Here is a 26,203-nt window from a genome sequence, read left to right as displayed (position 1 = left end):
AAATGCTTTAAAAGCCTCTGAAACTCCAGGAATTTTGAGTGAATTGGAGCAGGTTTTATAGAGGCTAAACTATTATTACCAGCAAATAATATTTTTTATAAAACAAATTTGACAGAAGAAATTTGAGACAGAGCTTTGGAATATTCTATATTACACAACATTTATTCTTAGGTTTTAAGAAAAGTTAAATATTTTTGTTGTGACTAAAAATTAGGCTAATTCAATAGGAGCAACAATAACAAAGCAACCCCAGTAGATGTTTTTAAAAGGTTGGCTAACATCCTTCCTCTGTTGGAGGTTTAATTAATTTGCAGGTATGTATGTATGTATGTATGTATGTATGTATGTATGTATGTATGTATGTACGATGTATGCATATAGTTTGGTTCCTTTTTGGTGACCTGGTGGTTCCTTTTTGGTTAGATGCAGGGGTGGGATTCAAATTTTTTAACAACTGGTTCTGTGGGTGTGGCTTAGGTGGTGGGCATGGCTTGGTGGTCATGTGACTGGGTGGACATGGGTTGGTGGTCATGTTATTGGCTGGGTGTGGCCAAATCAATATCACTCACATCGAGGCATGCATCTCCTCACCTGGCCTGTCATGACTGTGGGGATGCTGCAACAGTCGTAAGTGTGAAAAATGATCATAAATCACTTTTTTCAGTGCCATTGTAACTTTAAATGGTCACTCCACACAAGCAAAGTACCAGCAAAGGAGGGGAAAAAATTCCAGAGAAGTTCCAGAGACAGGAAGTCTAGTCCTGCCAAGAATGTAATAAGGGTTAACGGAGAGGCAGTTTCTGTAAGCAATACCAGAATGTTTCCTTCCTGCCTTCCTTACAGGATTAGGCCAGTAATTTCTTCTAACAACCGGTTCTCTGAACTGCTTAGAACGTTAACAACTGGTTCTAGCGAATAGGTGCAAACTGGTAGAATCCCACCCCTGGTTAGATATCATCACTGTGGTGATAAGATTCTTGGGAGGAAGCAAAGGTTTATACAGTAGATGTTAACATGCTATTAAATTATATCCCCCAAATCTGGAATTTGTTCGTTTGTGAAGAGCTCTGGATTCATAGTGCTTGGACTGTAGAATATAAGGGGATCATGTGTTCCTGGAAGGAAAAATATATACTGTTCCAGACTATGAGTTTTGTTTAATGACATTAATCACTTCTCAGCTGTTGAACTGTTAAGGCTGTCCATAGAAAAGAAAGGATGAAACGCTTCTGTATGGTCAAGCCTCGATTTTTCATTTAAAACCTGAACTGTAATGATTTATCTAAGGATATAAGGATTGTTTTTGTATTGTCAAATAGGTTGATAAATCTTTACTTATGTATGTAAATGTACAAAACTAAGTAAATGTATATTACTTAGTTTTTATATATATAATTTGTTTGGTGCCGATGGAATTTGTAAGTTTAGTATCTTTCTTCCTGTTTTTCCTTTTGTAGTTTCAGTGGAAGTTATATAATTAAAAAAAAAACCCAACTGAATCTTTTAAAAGCCTCATCTGCACTTATCACTGTTACAATTTATTTCTACAGCACTTCAAATCAATTCATGCTCTGCATGGAAAAAAAAGATAAATCTTTAGCCCAAATTTCTTAATTCAGACAGAGAGGGGTTAAAAAAACAGATGTACTGAGCACTGCCAGGATAGTGATATGCTGTCCTGATACACTGTCCTTATTAGAGGAGGGAAATAATATTTTTGAGGACATCAGTTAGCTGATAAATACCTAACAGTATTTACAATATTGCCTTTTCCCCCTATAACAGGGATGGGCAATTAATTTTTCCAAGGGGCCCCATAAAAAAACTGGGATTGTTGTGAAGGGTTGAACCAATACTGAGAAGATGTGTAGGCACATATGCATGTACATAAGTAAAATAAAACAAAAAATATAGCTGTCGCCTTCAAAATAAAAGCAATGCAGTTGTGCTGTATGCATGGCATATGGTTACAAATAGTCTTCAACTTACAACAGTTCATTTAGTGACTATTCAAAGTTACAACAGTGCTGAAAAAAAGACGTATGACCATTTTTCATACTTATGACCACTGCAGCATCCCCATGATCATGTGATTTACATTTGGATGCTTGACAACTGGTTCATATTTATGACAGCTGCAATTTCCCAGGGTCACATGATTACATTTTGCAACCATCTGACAAGCAAAATCAATGGGGAAGCCAGATTCACTTAACAACCGTGTCACTAACTTATCAACAGCAGTGATTCACTTAACAAATGTGCCAAGAAAAATCGTAAAATGGGGCAAAACTCACTTAGCAAATTTCTCACTTAAATAACATAACATAAATTTTGTGCGTAAATCGAGGACTACCTGTATTTGCATTTGATTTCTAATTTCCAATTGACCTCACACGGGCCAGACAGGGACAGCCAAGGGACCAGATGTGGCCCGGGGACGAAAAATGCCCTGGTTAGCCTTATAACCTGATCATATGCATCAAAGGAAAATGTTATTGATGACTTCAACAGGAACAGTTGGCTTTGTGTTGATTTCAACAGGAAAACGTGGTTATTTTCTGGAACCTGAAGAACCAGCATAAGATTACTGAAATCTTGTTTTGCCCAAATCAAAGAGGTTGCCAAAATGTTCTTGTGCCAAAATAAACAACAGGTGAGTAAAGAATCCAAAGGAAAAATAGAAAAACAAGCAATGTAATCTGTATTTAAAGGTAAAGGTTCCCCTTGCACAAACGTGCTAGTCGTTTCCAGCTCTAGGGAACGGTGCTCATCTCCGTTACAAAGCCGAAGAGCCAGCGCTGTCCAAAGACGTCTCCGTGGTCATGTGGCAGGCATGACTAAATGCCGAAGGCGCATGGAATGCTGTTACCTTCCCACCGAAGTGATCGCATTTTTCTACTTGCATTTTTACATGCTTTCGAACTGCTAGGTTGCAAGAAGCTGGGACAAGTAATGGGAGCTCACACCGTTACGCGGTGCTAGGGATTCGAACCGCCAAACTGCCGACCTTTCTGATCGACAAGCTCAGCGTCTTAGCCACTGAGCCATTTGTCATACGCATGATAGGCATACTCTGTAATCAAAATGCACAACAGGAAAGCATTTGTAGGCTTGAAAATCCCAAGATTTATACAAAACTTCCTCTAGATTTTGAAAATGTAAAATGGATTGAGAAAACATTTAAAGTATTAGAGGAGGACTAAGAAGACTCATGGGAACCCACTGATTAAAGGTTTTGTGGGTGGGACACAGAGAACTAGGAGGAAGGAACGGCAGAAATTGGAAGAAGATATGGCTGGCTGGCCTCGTGTGTGGGACAATTCCATGCTGCAACATTTTACTGAATGGAACAACTCCCACCTGTATAATTTATAAGGCAATGGGACTTCATCAACACAGCAAGTATTCTAAGTGGATGTGTTTTGTTTCCATTCAAACATTCCAAAATGGCCCGCTGATGGTATTGATTTTAGCTCTCCCTTGTTCTCCAGGTCAATTTCAGGTTCCTTCATCTGGAAAAAATTTGCTGGGCAAACGCCTACCCATAATAGCAACTTTCATTTCATATACAGATCAGGAAAGTGGAGTCTCTCTGCAGTTAAGTCGGTACTTTTTTGGTGGCTTGTTTTTTTTCCTGTTTTGGATTTCTGGGGTTTGTTTTGTGCAAGACTATTGTAAAATTTAGACCTGCTTTGAATAGAGCTTCTTAGCTCAGGCACAATTAGAATGTATGTTATATAACCATAATGCATATCATGGAATTCGTGGTTATTTTTGCTCCAGCAAATGGCCAAATTTAGAGCAAACATTTGATTGGTAATACTGCTTGCGTATAAGACTATTTAATTCTTTTTCCCATTTATGGGTTTCCGATTGATTTGTTTGCTTTATTTACACCAGTTTATTCTGCTAGTTTTCTCTATATTTCTATGCTTTTAACTTCATGTTTTCATGTTTACCCTTTTCCCTTCATTTTTATGTCCTACTCTTTCTAAAAGCTAATTATTACTTGATTCTCATATGCTTGAAGGTTTCTTTGTAAAGAATTAATTATCTACAAACGATTTATAACACACTGCTCAAAAAAATAAAGGGAACACAAAAATAAGACATCCTAAATCTGAATGAATGAAATATTCTTATTAAATGCGTTGTTCATTACATAGTTGAATGTGCTGACAACAAAATCACACAAAAATTATCATCGGAAATCAAAGTTAGCAACATGGAGATCTGGATCTGGAGTTACACTCAATATTAAAGTGGAAAAAAACACTACAGGCTGATCCAACTTTGATGTAATGTCCTTAAAACAAGTCAAAATAAGGCTCAGTAGTGTGTGTGGCCTCCACGTGCCTGTATGACCTCCCTACAACGCCTGGGCATGCTCCTGATGAGGTGGCGGATGGTCTCCTGAGGGATCTCCTCCCACACCTGGACTAAAGCATCCCCCAACTCCTGGACAGTCTGGTGCAACATGGCGTTGGTGGATGGAGTGAGACATGATGTCCCAGATGTGCTCAATTGGATTCACGTCTGGGGAACGGGTGGGCCAGTCCATAGCATCAATGCATCAATGTCTTGCAGGAACTGCTTACACACTCCAGCCACATGAGGTCTAGTGTTGTCGTGCATTAGGAGGAACCCAGAGCCTACCTCACCAGCATATGGTCTCCCAAGGGGTCTGAGGATCTCATCTCGGTACCTAATGGCAGTCAGGCTACCTCTGGCAAGCACATGGAGGGCTGTGCGGCCCCCTAAAGAAATGCCACTCCACACCATTACTGACCCACTGCCAAAACAGTCATGCTGGAGGATATTGCAGGCAGCAGAACGTTCTCCACGGCGTCTCCAGACCCTATCACGTCTGTCACATGTACTCAGTGTGAACCTTTCATCTGTGAAGAGCACAGGGCGCCAGTGGTGAATTTGCCAATCTTGGTGTTCTCTGGCAAATGCCAAACGTCCTGCACGGTGTTGTGCTGTAAGCACAACCCCCACCTGTGGACGTCGGGCCCTCATATCGCCCTCATGGAGTCTGTTTCTGACCGTTTGAGCAGCCACAGGTACACTTGTGGCCCGCCGGAGGTCATTTTGCAGGGCTCTGGCAGTGCTCCTCCTGTCCCTCCTTGCACAAAGGCAGAGGTAGCGGTCCTGATGCTGGGTTGTTGCCCTCCTACGGCCTCCTCCACGTCTCCTGATGTACTGGCCTGTCTCCTGGTAGCGCCTCCATGCTCTGGACACTACGCTGACAGACACAGAAAACCTTCTTGCCACAGCTCGCATTTATGTGCCATCCTGGATGAGCTGCGCTACCTGAGCCACTTGTGTGGGTTTTAGACTCCGTCTCATGCTACCACTAGAGTGACAGCACCGCCAGCATTCAAAAGTGACCAAACCATCAGCCAGAAAGCATAGGAACTGAGAAGTGGTCTGTGGTCACCACCTGCAGAACCACTCCTTTATTGGGGATGTCTTGCTAATTGCCTATGCTTTCCACCTATTGTCTCTTCCATTTGCACAACAGCATGTGAAATTGATTGTCAATCAGTGTTGCTACCTAAGTGGACAGTTTGATTTCACAGAAGTGTGATTGACTTGGAGTTACATTGTGTTAAGTGTTCCCTTTATTTTTTTTGAGCAGTGTATATAGATCCTATGTAGAAAATTGAACTTACTTGCTCTATTCCATTCAGTGTATTCCCATTTATGATGATCATATTTGTTTTACTATGTTGCTCTTTATATAACCCAAATGGCTCTGTGTTGAACAAGAGGCATTAATTGGTCTGTAGAAACCTCAAGGCGTGTCAAAGTAGAAAAATAGTATTTCAACCAAAGAAATTGAAAAGGCAGAGTGCTAAAGCAAATTAATAAGAACAGGATGTCAAATGGCTAATATAATACAGAACAAAAATCAAGATAATATCTAATTCCATGAGGATTTACTGATGAGCTTGTGCACAATTAAATACTGTATTTTGCAGAAAGTGATTTATTTACTGGCTTGTTCACCAACTACATTTTTTCAGTTTTTCACAAATGATTGAAGCATTGTACAACCACTGTAAAGTAATGAATTACAAACCAAAACCAAACAATATCACAATCAAACCATCTCAATTAAATAATGTATTTAACACCCCTGCCTCCACCCTCTCCAGCAACACTCATGCCTACAATCTTGTCAAAGTCTGTCAAAGATGAGACATTGGACCACTTTCCAACTTTCTAAATCCAAAAAGAAGACTAAGACGAGCTTTCCAAAGTGATGATCCAACATAGCTAATTGATCATTTCCCACCCCCAATTTTTACAGATAAAGCTGTGATGAAGTAACACATTTGACTATATTAATTGCTAAGCTGATATTGATACAAACACACACCACACATCACACCAACATACAAATATTTATGCATCTTGCAGGCTTTTCTGCTCTCTCTGTAGCTAGCCTGTGGTCCTTAAGCATCGTATTAGATTCAATTTCTAGTTTGATTAAACCAGAGGGTAACTTCTTCTCCTTCACTTCAGTCAATAATGTATCCTAGGCCTTTCCTGATGTAAAAGCTGCATGCTCAGAATGAAGAGGTGGAACTTTGGGGAGTGGCAAAACAAGAAGCCCACTTTATCCAATGAAAAATATCATTAATAGTATCCACTGAAGACTTTTTTTAGCAGAAATACATGGAAAGGAGACATATGCACATTGACCAAACCTTACAATTTTGAAACTTATTTAATACAATCATGCATCGTTCTAGTTGAATCTTCTGTGTGAAAAAATAAATCTTAACAGGTCAATTAGGCTCACGATACCTTAAATACATCCTTCTCATCACATTGTAAGGTTTTTGGTTTTTTTTCTAACTCCCTTTTAAAAAAATCTTTAGATGCACGAATAGCTAGATGCACAAGTCCACAGAATAATGCTGAAGCAAAAAAAAAAAAAAAATGTATCCAAGGCTCAAGAAGCAAAGGAAAATTGGGCTGTGGTAAGATCTCCTCTGAAGTAGAGTACAGTTCAGTTTCTGAGCCTTACAATTCAGACAGGATGCTGATCAATGGGAAAGTTTCAGAGAAGAGTCGCATGGACGATAAATGTCTAGAAGACAAACCGCACAAGGAAAACTTGGAGGAAACTGGCTGTTTTGCCCAGTAGAAAGGTTAGAGGGGGGCTGGTTGCAAGTTTTGAGGGTATAGAAGAACGTCACGCAGAAGAGAAAAGCTGTTCTCACTGGATCCACTAAGGACAGGATAGGACACAAAACAACAGCTTAAGTGTGTCCCAACGGATGCTGACTCTTGTGAGCCGACTGCTATGGCCTTTATTGAATGGCCTTGGGTAAGTCACTCTCTGCCAGCCTCAGTTCCCCATCTGTAAAATGAGAACAGCAATGATCTTGTTGTGAGGGTAAATCCAAAGAAGGTCAAGTGTTTTGCAAATTATATTGTTCTAAGCTGTGTACATAATAACTACTTCCTAATAGTCTTCCCCCTTTTTCCCATTGTGATCTATTGTGCATTAACCACTGGATGAGCCAAAGGGACCCAGGATAGATAGATAGAATTAAGGAGAGAGGAAATTTTTATGGAATAGAAGAGGGTAGTGGGTTGGGCTATAACTAGCACTTCTCTTTACTCCCAAATCTATCTTCCTTCTGTCAACATGTACTATTTATTATTTTTCTTATACTCTGTTCTATAACTGGAGTGCTTGGGGCAGGATACAAATCTGTTAAAACATGGAAGATAAAGCGCACCACATAAAATCAGATGACGAAGAAAAAAACTCACAATAACAAGAACAAAAATCAGCAGCAGCAAAGACAGTCATAAACAACAGACACAAAATCACAATAAAATCAGCAGCATGGCTGCATCGAGTTCTAACAGCTGTAGGAGTGTTTGTGTCTTTGTGCATGGCTTCTACCTGTGTCTATATTCATAAATACCTAAGGATGGCTGTGGATTCATACGCACACATAGATGCAAATGGTGGGTTGCTTCTAAATTTCATTTAAAAGGTCCTTTAAGAGTAAAAAATAAATCACAAAATTAAAGAACATTAGAAAAGCAGCCAGAATAGTTTCAGTGTCCCATTAAAACAAAGAGATTCTCAGAGCAGGAATGCAGAGAATGCAACGGTTTTAGGCCTTCTATCGTCAGTAGTTCCAGAATCACAAAAAAATGTTTGCTTGTAGCCATGTTCTCTAAGTCTCTAGGGAGCTTCTTCCTAATTGAAGTCTGCCTTTGGGGGGGGGGGGGGCATGGCATCTTCCCCACTGATCAGCTTCCCCAACCTGATACCCCCCAAGTAATATTGAAATATTGGTCATTTTGATGGTGAATTTGCGGAGTCGCTATCCCAATGCTTTTGGAGGGTGTCGGATAAGGGAAGGCTGGTGGAGGCATTTCCCTAACATACACAGTAATTTATAGCAAATGCTGCATTACAAAAAAACCCGATTTGGAGGTCTTTGAATGACAGAAAGCCTTGCAGTGGCAGCATTGCTGTGCTGCTTATCATTGTTCTTGGGTGATATGTATCCCATCCATTTCCAGACATCCTCATTTCAAGGTGCCCTGGGAATGCCAAGAAGTGAACTAATCTCCAGGCAAACCATACAAACTCAGGACGGAAGTCAAAAGGCCAGGAAAGAGCAAGACAATCCATTAATAAGCCTGAACTGCACAACCCACTAAAGCGGGGTTTCTTAAACTTTTTGCTCTCAGGAGCCCTTCCCACTTTTATAAGTAATGGAGGATCCCCAAAGAACAATACTTTTGTTTGCATGGATTGTATTTATTGATATTTACCATATAAACATTAAAACCGATGCCTTTGCCACTGTCACTGGTTCTCACAATTGTTCGGGGTGATTGTAATATTGGATTATTTTTCAACATAGGCTGGCAAATAATTTTGAGGGTCTCGGGGGATCCCCGGAAGTCCGAGGACCACACTTTTAGAAACACTGCATTAACCCATGCATTTAGTTAACCAACCACACTAACTAGTTTGCACAATACACTCAATCAAACGAAGAAAACTACATTATTATTTCATCGATGGCCTGGCTAATATTGCAAATTGGGACATGAGCAATTTGAAGCCTCAGACCTCTTGTTTAAAAGTTGTGCCAAAATCAACGTTATTTCTTGTCTTTCAGAAGTAGGAAATGTTTAAACCCATTCTCCCCATCCATACCTGCACAGTCTCCAGACACTGGGATAAGAAGGAGCCATGGTGGCGCAGTGGTTAAAGTGCAGTTTTGCAGGCTGACTCTGCCCGCAGCCTGGAGTTCAATCCTGACGGGGTTCAAAGTTGACTCAGCCTTCCATCCTTCTGAGGTTGGTAAAATAAGGACCCAGATTGTTGGGGGCAATAGGCTGACATTTGTAAACTTCTAAGAGAGTGCTGTAAAGCACTATGAAGTGGTACATAAGTCTAAGCACTATTGCTATTCCAATAAGACATTGGCAGTATTTATTGGGCTAAATGGGATTGAGATCAGCTTATTGATGACACTGGATCTGAACCGACCAATGATCCCACCCAGAAGGTTCATATAGACATTAAATTCATGTAGACATTAAATAGAAGTGGTGAGCTTATCAAGTCCTGAGATACCTCACAAGTGAGGGGTCATAGGCTCAGACTCTGTCCCTCATTGACACCAAAGGAACAAACCACAGAGAGAAAAAAGTAGAACCACGTGTATTCCAAATTCTTGTAATCAGTCCAGAAGGATGTCATAATTGAAGGTATCAAAAACTGATGAGAGATGACAGAGAACCACTGCCCTTGTCAAGGTTCCATCGGAGGTCATCAACAAATATAATCAGTGCTGCCTCCATACTGTGTCCAGATCTGAAATCCAACTGAAATGGGTCCAGAGTATCTGTTTCCCAACCACTGAGTATCTGCAGCCAACCACTTTTTCAACAAACTTCCATAAAAACTTCCAACAAACTTGGAGAGTGGATGGAAGTTGTTGTAAATATAGGTGATTTCATATTTAAGAAATAATCAGAAACAGAAATCTGTCTCCATTCCCCACCCAAAGAGGGATGCCCTAAATTTGATGCTTTTAGGGGCTGGATACCCAACACAGAAATCTGCTGGAATAACATATTTCCTTGCTTTAATTAAAAAAACACACACAAGAAAGGCAAAACTAGGTTTAGAATGTCCTCAGCTATTAATTCCCTTACTTTTTAAGTACATGGTGCTTTGTAAGTGAGCAGCAAACTATATGGTTGTTACTTAGCAACCTCAGCTAGCTTTTGAAAAGTTGTTGGCGGATAAATAGCGTGGTCTTTCATGCCTCTGCATGTACATGTGTGCACAAGAAAAAGCATGTGCATCTTTCATGAGATAGGCTTCTGGGTTAGGAATGCCTCAAAGACCCTACTGGATCCAGTCAAGATGAAATTCTTCTGCATAAATCAGACTAGCGTAAATGAAAGCAGCACATCCATGATGTATGCATTCATTATGCAAGGATAAAATATGCATGTGGGAAGGAAACAGTGAGTGAAATACATGGCATTTATAGACTATTACCTAGACAATGTCTGTGGGTGTGAAACTGACATAGTACAATGCAAAAGGCACAGCCGTAATAGGACTAGCCTGTGTAGCTAACCACAGCTACTTTAATATGCTGTTAATCAAATAAAATGTTTTTAATATAAAAAAAAAAACAATGTGAAAAAGTAAAGAGCACAAATCTAAACACACTCCCGGATTATCAATAAAAAAAGGCTTCACTGAGCATCCAAAAATGTTAGGCAAGTTGCATTGGGCAGAACTGCCACCGCTGAAAAGATCAGCAACATTTTAAAGTCTTTCTCAGGTAGTTAATATTGTTATTTACAGGACTGATACGAATCAGAAATATATTCAAGTATTGGGGCCCAGCCATTTTTCCTATGCTTAAAGATCAATTATAGCTTGGGTTATTGTTTGTTCCAAAGTGCCACTTCATAGTAACATTAGCCAGGAGCGCCTGCATATTCCCTTTTTTCATAGAAGAAAATACTTTGTATGGCAAAAATCAAATTCACCCACTTAAAAAACAGACACTTACTCCCACCAACTCACAATTCACAATTGCTTCAATGAACTGTTCCCTGCAGTTCACGGCTACCAACTACCCATCCTATCCGAGGACAAAGTAATCTGACTGAACCTCCATTCACAGTCTTTCTTTGTCTCCCCTCTCAGGAAAGGACAAATTCCCCTCTTACCTTCAAACATGGTAAAATCTAGTTTGCAATCATAGTTGCATGATAAACCAAATGTACTAAAAATAATTTAAACAATCTAGATTTCATTATAGAAATATGAGCCTAGAATCTCCTTTGGGGGCAGGTTATATAGTCTCACGCTAGAGCAGAGGTCTCCAAACTTGGCAACCTTAAGACTTGTGGACTTCAACTCCCAGAACTCTCCAGCCAGCTAGAGCAGGGGTGTCCAACCTTGGCAATTTTAAGACTTGTGGACTTCAACTCCCAGAGTTCCTCAGCCAGCTTTGCTGACTGAGGAACTCTGGGAGTTGAAGTCCACAAGTCTTAAAGTTGCCAAGGTTGGACACCCCTGAGCTAGAGCATCCCATGCTGCCTCTCATATTCATACTATCTTCCAAGACAAGATTTAAATGCCATTTTTATTATGGACATATTTATTATGTTCAAAACTGCAACTCCAGTAAATCTATTCAGGCAACTAATTTAGGGTTGTAAATGTTACATTGATGCTGGCTTGTTTTCTTTTAGCAGATTTAGGACTTAACAGCAATTTTTTCAACTTTGGATTAAAAATAAAGCACAATTAATTAAAGCTTTCTGATATAGCCATGCAGAGTACAGGAAACGAGAAGGTTCTTGAACCTGATGCTAGTTCATTTAATACTAAACTGAAGTTTAACCTTACATCCTAACAAGACTGACTTTCCTATCTATAAGAACCAGTTTGCAGGGATTTTTAAACATTAAAAGACACAAAAGATCATCTGCAGTATTTTTTATTTGATTATCTGCTTTATGTCTACCAAATAGCATAACCAGTTACATGGAACAATGCTCTATTATCCAGTGCTTACCAATCTTGTTTCTATAAAGATCTGGAGATACTTGAGGGGGGGAAACAGTAGAGGGTCAAGATTAGCAGCATTTTCTAGATAGCTAAGGGTTTTGGAATGAACGTGGCCAGGTTAATCATCTTTACTTAAACATCATATATAATTTAGCCCTTAATGATCTTGCTTTCGCTTTCTGAACATGGGGAATAAAAGGGAAATAAATTAGAACACATACATGAAGAATACCATCACACAAATGGCCCAAATTACAAACTTACACTTGTTGTCAGGACACAAGTTTGTGCCACAATGGCATTTGCATGACAATGACATTATATACAAGCTGTCATTTGATGTCTTCAGGATTCCACTATCCTCACATTTGTTTTCACAATTGCTACTGTACTGCTAAAGGCATATAAATAACTTGGTAAGAAGTTTCACAATATACAGTACTTCCAGGCAGGATGAAGATGCAGTTACAGAGTCATTGGGAGTCAGGCAGAATACAAATTTAATAAATAATAATAACATTATTTCACTGTTTTAGTAACTAATCAATGGGCATTCTTCTTTGGAAACATATGAAATCAGAAGTGTAATATTTGAAATGTTTATGTTATGTGTATATAATTAAAGCTTTATAGTGCATAATTATAATGTGCAATGTGATTATAGAATAATTTATGTTGTATATTACAAATTTATAATTTCTAATGCACTTTACAATGCATCATATTTGCAAATACCTACTCTTAGAGAAGGTAGGTGCTGAAAATTGAATGAGTCCCCAAAATGTCTTTGTGTATTGCCTTTAGTAATCTTGTTTCTTCCAGATCAATTGGGCTATAACTCTACGCTGCATGTGGGTACAACAGAATGGAGGCCTTCAAATTGGTAAAGGGTGTCCTTTCATTTGGTCAGTCAGTTTTAAAATTTATTTTCCAAGAAGGAACTCAGGGAAGTTCATCCATTTCAAGGTTTTATTTGGCATTTTAAAAAATCAATTTTATTAGTTTATGGGCATGGGAGCAATTATGAAAATCCACTGTTACCTATGGCTTGAAGCTTGCGTTATTTTATTGCATGAATGCATAAGAGGATTTACGCATATAATATGAATACGGTGTGCTTTTCTTTCAGCATAGCTCCAAGCAGTGCAGCAGTTTAGGTCAGAGAGACCCAGATGCGTCAAAGCTCTGTGATGGTGTCCAATGATAAGAAAAGAACAGGTCTAAATAATAACAACATTTAGGGAGCTTCTCGACTAGAGACTTATCTGATCAGCATGCATGTGCGTGCACACACACATACACACACATACACACACACACACACACACACACAAACACCATGTTCTGCTCTCTGACTATATATTTATTTTGTTGAGGTGTTTACTTGCAAGAGGAGCAATTCTATGGAAGGAAGAGAAAAGTGGAACAGAGAAACCAACATGGCCTGAAGGAGCTATTCTTCTTAGTTTCTTTCACTTTTTTGGACATTTGAGGGGAAAAAACCATACCCCCCCTCCTTTAAATAGGAGGAGAAAAAAATGCGTCCCTGTCAATCGAAATGTAATAAAAATAAGAGAACAACTCTGACAGAGTTAACTTTAACTTTGAGGCTGATTGGCCTCTTGATCTGGGAGCATGTTAGCAGACAGGACAGATTTCAGTCCTAGAACCCTACCTACACCATCTCTCAGCTTGCCTGCAGTCTGCCTTTTATCATATTCCTCAACAATGCAGAATCCTGGCTACAGATTTTCTGCAGTCTTTTGAAGGAAAGTAACAAGGAGCCTCCCTATGCCAAAGAATCTACCCTTTCATAAGATCTGAAAAATTTTCTGCCTCCTAGGACACCCTCTTCAGAAACACAAAATATGCCCAGTTTATAAATGCTTGGTCATTTTTCCTGCATGTGTCAGAGGTTTAATTCTAACTCTTGTATTTTCTTTCAGTGTAATTGCTGCATCTTGCATCTAACACGATCATGTTGTGTTTTGGTTTGCTTCTGCTGTGTTCAGTAAAGATTATAATCTTTAGCTTTTGTCCCTGTGTGTCATTCATTAGCTGATAGCCTTGCATTGCCAGAAAAACAAAACATCCCTCCCAACAACAGCTTTTGAAAGCAGCCAAGTCAACTGCTAACCGTTTGGCAGTTAAAACTTGAGCTTCCAGTCCCCAAACACAGAAACGCTTTTTATGACACAGGTCCAAGAGGTTGCTAAAAGGAGGAGAGGTTAAGCAGGACAAAATGAAAAATGAGAAGTCATTTTATCATTTTTGAAAGCCCAGGGTCCAAGTAGCACACAGGAAAGAGTAACCCTTTCAAAAGTGAAAGCATCAGTCCTAGTCTTTAGCATATAACAGCCCAACTAGACAAAGAAATAAAAGAATCTGATTCAGCAATCAAAAGCAAATACTGCACTGTTTGGGGGTCGCTGCATGTTGAACAGGATGCATTATTGGACACACTTGAATTGAAATTACTGCTATATCCTTAAAACTCATCTGCTATGGCATTTATAAACTGGGGAATAAGTCCTTGCTTAAAAAATAAAGGGAGGAAAGATAACGAAAATTCCTTAATTTTACATCTAAATATGACTTGACTCCATTTACACATTCTAAACTATTACATAAAACCTGGCGTGCTATTCTTCAGTTTCACAATTCTCTAAATTATATTTCATACTGCATCATATTACACTCTATGGTATTATTGCCTTTTATCACAGCAATGTTGTGATAAAAACAGCATGTTGTAATTCTGAGATTTCGCCCTCCTATCTATTTAGAAAAACAGGAAAAATTGCATACCAAAACACATGTTTTATAAAAATGCTTGTTCAAAATAAAACAAGTACATACAGTCAGGTAAGCTATCAAAAAAAGTGTTCATTTTGTGAGCTCATGAAAATGCAAGCAAATCTTTATGCAAATAAAGCATTTACAAACTAATACAGAAATAGAAAAGAGTAAATTTATCTTTGTTAAAATGTTAATGTTCTAAAACAGGTTCATGTTTCAAAAGGAAAGAGGTGAATCACATAAAGACCACTTACATAAACTGTCAATTCTGAAAACCTAATATATTAGGTTGACAAAGTATAAATATGTCAGTTGACAAAGTATAAATATATGTATTTATCCTGGGCAATTTATTCCCTCCTCCCTGCTCACCAAGCCAGTTTAGAAAGCATTCCTGCCCTTTGTCTTCAACCCACATCCTGTTTGGAGATTTTACAATAATGGAGATGTAATTGATCTAACATATCTTTATCAATTTGTTTTTGGGGGGAAAAGAAGGGAAGTTCGTTGGAGTTTCTCTGGATGCTAAATTCTGTAACATCAAATATTGTGCAAAGTGCCATAAAAATACTATAAAATACAGGGGAAGCAGAGGTTTGTTTTTTTAATAATTTGCATCTTGTAAAAGTAAAATGATTTGAGGATGCTTCTCACAGTCTATTAACCATGCCTTGGGGACATTCACCAAGTATTTTTAGACTGGTAAACCTTCATTCAAAAATTGTTTAACTAACCAGTCAGTAAAGTAGACAATTATAGCCAATTCTCTACCTTACCGATTGGTTAGTTAGACAATTTTGAAGCAGGAGGAACTTCTCTCAGCGACAGGTAGAAGCTACTCTCTGCTTCATTACACACTACTCACCTACTGACTTATAAGGTGGGCTTTTTGGACAAAGTTTTTCCAAGAGACTGATACATTTAAATTCAAAATTAGCCTGATAGACTCAGGCTAACTGGGGCAGAGATCCTCTGGATCAACAATCTATCATTCAACCTAAAAACAGCTAAAACTTTCTTCCCAAGCCTGTGCTACTTATTTACTTATTGCAAGGGTCATTAAGAGATGGATGGCACACAAATTTAATAAGGTATCTTATTATGATTGGTTGTACAGTTAGCCAGATATTTAGACTGGATTTGGTATTTTTATCCACCTGTCAAGTCCTCTCCAAGGAGATGGAATAGGCAGGTGTTGTTTGATGGTGTTAAAGGTATCGTCGCATGATGTAAGCTGTTCCAAGTAACCTTTTACAATTGGCTGGTGGTGATTTTGTCAATGCTGATGGTGTTCAAGTGGTGGTCCCGATTTTTGGGATTGTACCTGAGATGCCTTTTTATTACTGGTACTATGTTTACTTTTGCCACAATTATTCTTTGCAGGTCTTTATGTTTTGTGATTTCCCTCCAGTTCTTTCTTTTCTCTTCTATTGGCTCCAGACACTGCAATATCCACTATACAGACTTCTTTGTTTTATAAAGACTTACTATTATAGGAATTGCTCAGAGAAATTCCCCAATTTTATAGGAAAGCTGTGGTGTAAAGTTAATGTATCATTTCTGAGTATGTCTGCACAAAACTCCCACCTTGCCTGTGTAGATTATAAAAATGAGAAGATTCATAAAATATTTAATGATTAAGACACATGTCAGAGGATGAAATCCTTTCTCACCTAGGTAAAAGCTTCATTCTTATACTAACCTTGAAAAATCATTATTAGTCTTAAATCAATTTAGCACAAAACTACCCATCCAAACTTCTAATCTTATGATCCCTGGAGAGGCCACATTTAAAAAAAAAAATTCTCTTCCAAGATTTATGACTTTGGACTTGGTGATTTAATTTTGAATCTTCCCAGCTCTCACAGCGATATCTTCCACCCTGAAGACGGGAGTTTTGATGTTGGGAGACGGAAAAGAAGAGATGATTGGAAGAATGAAAGCATAAATCCAAAACAGATGGTTTGGATTCATTCATACTTTCCCGCTCTCCAACGTCAAACCCTGAGATTACCTGCAATATGAGGCTAGTCAAGAGGAAAGCTCCTGAGCCAGGCAAGGATTTCAAGTCTTAGGCCTCCCAAAAACACTGTACTTGAAGATTCATATGCAAAGTAGTTTCATGGAAAAAGTTGCTGCTTTCTTCACCTGATTTTGAAGGTCTCCAGAATGTACATCTTCATGTAACAATCCTACCACTTTATATAGACAGACTTCCCTTTGCAATTGCTCAGATGGATTATACTACCACGCTATAAGATAGCATGTAAGTAGAATGCCAGTGACTTCGTTTGTAGCCTTCTATATAAAAAGCAAGTGATGAATAACAGGGTCACTATGACCCTCCACAAACCCCTTCATTATAGCATGGGGTCTTTTCATGTAACAACAGCCGCAAGTGAGGAGAAGGCTTTTTAAAAGTCAAATATGAATGAGCATTAGCCACCACACGAAGCCTCTACTCAATGACCCCCCCCCTCTCTCTGCTCATAAGTTCCCCATCTTCTTCCATAACACCTGCTTAAGTGTCGGATGTTTCAGCCCTTGCACACACAGGCTGTGCAGGAAAAGGGAGCCCCTAGACCCTTTGTCTCCCCTGATTACACCCTTTCCCTCCATTTCTCCATGACTCATGCTCCAGCTACTAATTAAAACCAGGAAACAAGCTGGGGGAGCAGTTAGGATTATTTTAGAAACCATGCTGACTTTGGAGGGCACCAGCCTCTCGTCACCATAGAAACAAGGGCTTTAAAAAAAAAATATTTCCCACCCTTGTCTGCATTTCCCCAGCATATTTGCTCCCCATCCTAGGAATCTTATCCTGCTTATTCCACTTTCTGAAAAGTCTCCTTTGAAGGGAACATACTTGCTCCTCACTAGAACAGCTTTATGAGTTGGGGTTCTGGTAATACTCATTCCCTTAAACTAGGTGATTTGAATTAATGATACAGATTGAAAGCCTGATTCAGCTTCTCTGACCTGCCTGGAAGGACACTAAGAGAGCTGGGTAGCCTGCTGCCCTCAAGTTCTCTTCTGAACACCACCACCACCACCCCCGGCCACAACTCCTTTTGCTGTGATTGCTGAAAACCAACAAACGGTTTCCTGACATTTTAAGTGGGAAGAGGTAAAAATGACATTGCAAAACTGCAAAAATCGCAGTTAAAAAAAAGGAAAAAATACAAATTCCTCCAAGAATCATGTCTGCCCATTGTGGCCCTACCTATTTCTCAGCATTCTGCCCTCCAAAAAAATCAAAATGATCTTTATAATTGTTTTCCCCAATTGTTTTCACTAAAACAGTGTGGCATACATATGGGCCTATGACCCTCCACAACAGTCTTTCTCGACCTTGACAGCTTTAAGCTATATGGACTTCAACTCCCAGAATTCCCCAGCCAGCATCCTTCACCATTGACATAACTGAATGGGATTGCTGGCAGTAAAATAATTTGACCGGGGGTGGGGTTGCACATATTCTCTCTCCAGTGTATATACAAGTGGCGGGCATGGAGTAATTCCCAAATATTGTAATGAATAATGCAAAACACATATAAATGCCATTCACCTAAACATTGCTTATTTTCAAACTGATAAAAGAATTATAGAGACCCAGAAAATCTCTGGATCTGGATCCAAAAGCCTGCAGGAGGATTACAGTATTTACTACAAGTACCCTCTTTGATGGCAACATTTCCTTAAACTGCTAAGTGATTTTGTTCAATTCAGATAGTATTGATTCTTCTTTTCAATTCACCATCATCAGTAATAATTTCCATCCTTCCTAACATAAAATATTGTAAATTCATTTATAATATAGCATTGTATACTAACAAGGAGACTGTACCCTCAAGATTGGAGAAAGATTATTTGGACCCCTTTCAGTCAGGTTTCAGGCCCGGATATGGGACAGAAATAGCATTGATGGATGGTCTCTGGGGGAAGCTGGAAGGAAATGATGCATCCATTCTTGCCCTTCTCTTGACAGCTTTCAGTTCCATCGACCATGGTATCTTTTGGGCCAACTTAGGGAGTTGGGGATGGGGAGCATAGTTTGGGCTGGTTCACCTCCTTCCTCTAAGACTAGTCCCAATAGGTGTTGATGGGTGGGGTGGGGGTGGAGAGGTCCAACTCACAGCCCTTACTTTGTGGGCTGCTGCAGGACACGGTGCTCTCTCCAGTTCCTTTTAACAGCTGCATGAAACAGCTGGGTAAAATCATCCATCATCATGGGATGAAATATCATCAGTTTAAACATCTCCATCGCAGGTGAAGTGAGTGGTGCTGTGAACATTCTCTCATGGTGCCTGGAGACTGTGAGGGTCTGAATGGGGAACAGGCTTCAGCTGAACCCTGGTAAGACAGAGTCCCTGTGGGTGGAGGGGCCCCTCTGTATCTGGGAGTTCATCATCTTTGGTACTGAAGGAGGATGCCCTATCCCAGACAAACCCATTGCATTATCTGAGGGTCCTTCTGGACTCACAAATCCTGCTCAAGGATTTGACCCGGAGAGCCTTTGCTCAATTTAGTGTTGTACATCATTTATGCCCCTTCCTGGATAGGAGGCCTTTCACTCACTCATTCATGTCTTGGTCATCTCCTGTCTGGACTACTGCAATGTGCTCCACATGGGGCTACTCTTGAAAAGTATCCGGAATCTTCAACTGGTACAGTATGCACCCACATGAGCAATTTTGGGCAATGAAAATACAGAGCATGCAGCACCTCTGCTGCGCAAACTGTATTGGGTTCCAGTCTCCTTCTAGGTCCAATTCAAGGTGTTGGTTATGACCTTTAAAGCCCTATATGGCATGGAGCCAGGCTACTTTCAGAGCAGTCTTTTCCCCATTACACTGACTCATCCTATCTGGTTAGGGAAGGAGGGCATATTGTGCACCCTGCTAGTTGAAGAATTTCAACTGGCTGGGATACACCTGCTCTTTTCGAATATTATCCAGCATGCAATCTTGGGGTTGGTTAATGCCTTAAAGGCCCTCCACTCACCCTTTTAACACACACACACACACCACACACACACACACACAGAGTCCATCAGGGTGGAAATCTCTATGTTCTCCTTGTTTTATCTTGACTGATTATACAGGAACTTGCAGCTGGTTGTTTACAGGACTGTCTCTTGAATCTTTATCAGGCTGAGAACCGTTACACATATATGTAACATATATGGGATGGAGGCAAAGATCTCTAGGATTGGTTTCAGATGGAGTTGACCACCTTAAGTTGGGAAGGTGGAGAAAGTGGACATTAACCAGTATTGTATGCATTTCCCTTTTGTTTACTCTACCTTCTGAGAGGGGAAATCAGCACTGGCTTCCTTTCAACATGGTAGAGATATAGTACAGGGCTCTGAGATTTATGGTAAAGCTATGTTCCTACATGAAGAAATAAAATTCCTCCACATAGGAATTTGACATGTAAGGAATATTTCTATCTCTTCACTATGTGAGATCCCTAGTTACAATCTTAAAATGGTACTCTTCTGAGAAAAGAAGAGGTGAGGGCCACAATACTACTGGCCTCTTTGCTGGGGTATGTTAACAATTTTAAAAACAATATATGTTTCTCTCCTCTCAAGAAGGCAAGAAAGTCCATCCATCAATGGGGAAATGTAGATGAATCTACAGTGAAAACAAGGCCTCAGCTCAAAGAGAATTCCTGCCCATTCCTGATCAGTTTTCCTTGATTTTTTATAACTTCTTCAGATTCTCCAGTTCCATTCTATCCCCATTCCCCACATCTACCTCCTCTTGAATAACCTGTGTGAATGGACTTTAGCCTGCCTCCCCATTCATGTTGCCTTTCTTTTTAGTCTGAAAGTTCAACCCATCCTGCAAAGAAGGCACAAAATGCTTCCACAATGTGAGAGATGGGTTGGTGGGCCTTCCCCATGCTTACATTAACTAGGCTGCCTTGTTTCATTACGATGCCTTGAGTCATATCTCTGGCATTGGGAATTTTGTTTATGCCTATTTTGTGACGACAACTAATTAGGATCTGTTTAATGTGTGGCAAAACCTGGCCTTCCAGCAAAATTCCAGCTGCAACCCTCTTTCCTTAAAAGATACTATTAAAAGTGGAGTCTCCCTGGATAAGCTCCCTTGAAGGCCTCTGCTTCCTACCTAGGCCTCTGAGGAGCCTGTTCTGCTGCTGGTGGCTTTTAATGCAGGGCCAGATAGGCAAGAGCTGGGAAGAGACAACTTTTCTAACACAGGAAAGTGGAGCAGAGTTAGCACAGGAGACAAGCAGCAGGGGGCATTCGTTGCCCTAGCAGCCTTGTGCTGCTGGGTGATCCATGGCCTTTCAAACCCCAGCATGGATTCTTCTGCCGCCCTGCTAGGCAGTTGGCAACCCGCAATCACAGCTAATTGGCCTCAGTGCAGGTACCTGATTCAATCTTGCCTCCTTCTTTATGGAGCCAACCAAGGAGGTGTCAGTAAAAACTGGGGGTAGGAAGAGACACAAGCTGGGGAGAAGAGAGGGAGTCAGATAAAAGCCCTCTGGTAGTATGCAGAGAATCATGGTGCTAGTGAGGTCAAGAAACAGACAGCAATAAGCACAGCACTTCAACTCAAAGGTCAGTTGTTCTTCAGAAGTCTTAGCACCGCAAGGCTTTCTACTCGCATGATATGCCTCCCGGTCCTGAACTGAACAAAAGGAGCTGGCAAACGAGGGAGAATGAATCAATCTGTCCTTTATTCAAGCAGTTCATTTGAGAGTTTTGCAGTTCCTCCCTCTGAAATATTGCAGGGATATTATCTATTCCAGCCTTTTGTCCATAAGAGCAGGAGTAGTTAATGATCTCCTAGACCTAGGCTGCCTCGCGCCACGGCATTTGCCAGGAGCAGCTGCATTTCAACACTGAGCTGCCGGTGCCCGATCCAAGCGGCTGCCCACACGGATCGAGGTGGTTGGTCTTTGCTACCTAAGCAAGAAACGTGGTGCTTGCCATGGAAACAGCTGTTGGAAAGCTGCTGCTGTGTATGTTTCTGTTGCTATGGCAATGTTTCCTGGCAGCAGCCCTGTACATTGTCACTCCCCCTCCTCCAAACTGTCATCTCCCTGCACCCCCTCATCCATCCCAACAAATTCCTAGCAACCTGCCGCTACATTAGCCTTGTGGTTGGCCTGGCCAAACACTCGCTTGGCAACCCCAGCCACGCACTCCACTGAAGGTGTGACTTGGAGTCCTGGCTCCCTGTTCTCTCTAAATTCTAACTTGTAGCTCCCAGAGTTGGGGGTAATAGTCTGGGAAGGGCATATGCAGCCCTCGTGGGGGTGGGTGGGGGGGGGAGGGCTGTCTAACTTCTGACAGAGACCTACCTCTCTCTCCTCAGCAGCTCTAGGCTTGCCTCCCAGCTCAGCTCCAACATATGAAGGCGGCACTTTGGGTCTCCGCATTTGTAGCACCAGATGGGATGGGACGACAAGGAGGGGCTGCAAACAGCTCTCTCCCCTCCTCCACCTGACATCGCAGGGATGTTATGTAAATGAGGGAGTTGTCGCTATTTCTTTCCCTCTGCACATAAAGTGGCACTGAAGACAAGAGGACAGAACTTGCTGTTGGGGAGGGGGGCGGAAATGTTGCACAACAAAACTGGCTTCAGATTTCTGCAAGCCTAGAGAAGCCAACTGTCCTTCACTCCTAAAAAGTCCTGCTCTGGGAATATGCTGCTCGATGCTTTCTGGTTCCCCGGTGCTTAATCCAAATTTCCCACATTTTAAGATGTTTGTGAATACTTGGGAACGATAGGAAATGAATCAGGTCTCAGGTTTTGCAGGCCAACACCCTTGTAAAACACAAACTCCAATCCAACCATCCGGAGGCACTGCTACAGCCTACTAAACTCTTAAAACTCTCTCAGTGTTTTCACAACCCACATCTTTGACATAGTTCCCAGGTGAGAGAGATTTAGGGAGGTGGGGAGTCAAACTGAAGGAGAGCTTGACATGGACAATAAAGAAACAGGTGTGCAGCCTGTTGATAGCATATTTAAGAGCCATGGGGGCGCAGTGGTTAGAATGCAGTATTGCAGGCTAACTCTTGTCCACTTGCCAGGAGTTCGATCCTGACAGGCTCAAGGTTGACTCAGCCTTCCATCCTTCCAAGGTCAGTAAAATGAGGACCCAGATTGTTGGGGGCAATAGGTTGACATTTGTAAAAAAGCTCAGAGAGTGCTGTAAGGAAGAGGTCCCCAACTCCCAGGCCACCGTCCACTACCAGGCCGTGGCCTGTTCAGAACCAGGCCCCGCAGTTGGTGGGCCAGGGTGTGCATGAAGCTCCCCTCACGCAAGCGGTGGCTGTCTGTTGCTCACGCATGCAGCTTCCCTTGTGTGAGTGGCAGCCACTTGCGCTCACAAGCGAAGCTTCTTTTGTGGAAGCGGCGGGTGCACACATCTGCCACTCACACAAATGGAGCTGCATGAGCTTGCGTGCGCCCGCCTATTACTCATAAGGAACTATCCTCTCTTCATCCCCACCAGGCCACCAAGCCAGTAAGGTCAGGGATCGCTGCTGTAAAGCACTGTGGAGCAGTATCTAAGTCTAAGTGCTATTGCTATTTCATCCAGATGGCCAGAAAAGATTTTTTAAAACATTCCTAGAAACTCCACCTTAACAAACTCATGAACAGATGAGTCTTGGAAATATTTCCAATATTTACACCTAATACTAGTATTTAAAGTGCTTTTCTCTAGTCAGTGTAATTCTTGCTTCTTTGATCTTGTCCATCCTTGTGGGATGTGAAACCAGTAAGGACAGCATTCAGGACATGAAACCAGTAAGGACAGTCATTGTAACTTTTGCTGCTGGTATTTGCTGAATGCTGATGCAGAAACATTCAAGGCAGATTGATTCCTTCTTCCCTAACTGATGTACTGAGTGTCTTTGACCTTGAGGCACCATGGATCTCCTAAGAGAGATGCTTATGCTGCAGTAAACTCACATTATACTGCAATGTTCCCATTACACACCATTGTGGCACAAAATGCTACCTCTGTTTTTTTAGCAGTCTCATCAGAAAGAACACAAGCTAGATAAACTTAATCACGCTCATCATGCTACTGTACCATATTACTGCCATGATGTAATCATGCTGCCCCAAAGCATCACATTTCTGCTCCAGTGTTTTTATTAGTAAGGAAGGTTTTTGCTTTGCCATAACACACGAAATACGTGGAAGCAGTTCTGCTATGAGGCATGGATCAAGTAACTGCCTAAGGCAGCTGAATATTAGCTTCAATTAAGCTTGGCCAAACAGGAAACAGATAGCTCTAATCTATTGCATAAGTCTGCATTCTGGAAAAGCCATATACATAGGCCTAGTTGACAGGATCTGTGCAAGGACCCTATAGTATTCCATTTCCCAAGCTCATGGTTTCTTGCTGTTTCTTTAGAAACTGTCAGATCTATAGTACCCATAAAACAGCCAGAAAAATTGATGCAACGGAGAGGAATAATGGAAACAAAATTAGGAGGATAAAATGTGGCTTGTAATTAGCAAAGTGTTTATAGAGAAAGATGAAGCAGAGTGACACTCCCTTGGGCTTCAACTGTTGCTGCAGGGTGATGAAGTCCCATCCACCACCAAATTTAGAAAGGACTTTTTGTTTCCTTAGAAAGACTGAGCCCTGCCTAGCAACTCCAGTCGCTGGCACTGATTCACTCACTGTTGGAAGAGCAAATATGCTAGCTGTTTGCTCCTGTTTGCAGATCCCCTAACAGAGGATCAAAGTGTCCCCCTCAGCTTACCTGTGCTCACTTTTGGCTGAAGGCAGGATTAGAAGAAGCTATGCTAGAGAAATGATTCTCAAGCTGGAGACAGGGCTCTTCAGCAAGTCATTTCTCTTCCTGGAGGCCCTATGTGGAATGAAAAGATGGCAACTTCTGCTTCTCCCCAGTCTCACTTCTCTTTCAGCCTCTGACTGAGGTGCAAAAAGTGTGAATCACTAGCATTCCTTGTAGGGGCCCCACAAGCTTACCTGGCTTGCATTAATCCAAGAATATTGCTCCTGGGTTTGGGGGTTTATTTTTCAACATTGGGGGGATTCCAGATATTTTAAAGGATTCACTCACCCCTTTCAACTCATCCCTCTTCCCAAATAAGCCTGGGCTTCATCCATTTTTAGAGGGCAGCCTTTCACATGTATGATATGGTTCTCAAGATGAGAAAAATGGAGCATCTTTTCTTTACAATATACAATTATCTCACGCTAAGTATTCACTTCCACCCCATGCCCAAGTGGTAGCATGCAAGGTTGCAAGGTTGCAAAAGCCGGTGCCAAATGTGATTTTGATCATGAAAAGCTACCATGTGTAGGTCGCAAAACTACAGCCATCCACCAGGTGGCAGCAAAGAATGCAGAAACTTCTAACAATTTGCTGCCATCTGATGATCATTTATATTTTTGCATCCCTCATATGTTGTCTTAGATAATATAATAGGATGACATCTAGGGGGAAAAAAGTGCAGCGTACAGATTCTACCTAAAATAGCTACAGAAAAATTTAGGAAACTGGGTAATAAAAAGCAGCAGATCATGACAATTCACATTTTCATGTGGTTTTTTTGCAATAAGGGAACATAAGCTTCTGAAACACTCTGTTTCTTTGAAGCAAACATACAGTAATGCTTGATTTTGTTTTTCAGAAGAGATGAAATAATGTCTCAACTTGATCATGCCGTAGCAGGATGAGCAAACCACAGCAACAATTTCAAGCATAACCTGCATCTCCAACAATATTTCAGTAGGGCCCACTAAAAATTCAAAGGCTTTCAGAATATTGTAGTACAGTTGTACCAGGGCACTTGTTAATTGGTTCTGGGAGATGAAACGAGTACCAAAAATTATTAGTACCAAATTTTTCCCATAAGAAATAATGTATTAATTGCAAGGCAACCAACACTGACAAGTCCAAGCTTGTGCATCAAGCAGAAAACAAACAACAAGTACTGGGACAAAATTTTCATGTCAAAATGAATCAAGTATCAAATTCACTGAGTTTCAAATCAGTCGAGTAGGGAGGAAGCATTGTATATATGCCGTCCACCTTCTCTTAAGCTGTTAAGAAAAATTAAGAAAAATGCAGATGTTACTATTATGTCTTGCCTTCATATACAGGATTTTATGATTTCTATCTCCCTTTTCGGTGGGGGAAGTTTCTCTACTTTTATAACGTTTATAACCAGTCTATTTTTATGGTGTGTGGAATAGCCTGATGGTCAATATAACTAAAAATGTGAATGTATTCTTAGAAAATAGAAGGTGGCTGGTACACAA

The 26,203-nt window shown here is 40.7% G+C and overlaps 1 protein-coding gene and 1 long non-coding RNA gene across 2 annotated transcripts in view; both read right to left on the bottom strand.

Moving 5' to 3' along the window:
• Positions 1-26,203, bottom strand: part of IQSEC2 (IQ motif and Sec7 domain ArfGEF 2) — a 160,983-nt gene that overhangs the window by 107,519 nt on the left and 27,261 nt on the right.
• Positions 5,983-22,991, bottom strand: LOC148132343 (uncharacterized). Its single transcript, XR_015747862.1, has 2 exons — positions 22,247-22,991; positions 5,983-7,381 (listed from the first exon to the last, which is right to left on the bottom strand). It is a non-coding gene; the product is annotated as an uncharacterized LOC148132343 (long non-coding RNA).

Source organism: Notechis scutatus, chromosome 2, assembly GCF_049901735.1.
Source record: "Notechis scutatus isolate UNSWTSFEM ecotype Mainland chromosome 2, rNotScu1.2, whole genome shotgun sequence".
Lineage (NCBI taxonomy): Eukaryota > Metazoa > Chordata > Lepidosauria > Squamata > Elapidae > Notechis > Notechis scutatus.
This window is presented reverse-complemented; position numbering and strand designations above follow the sequence as displayed.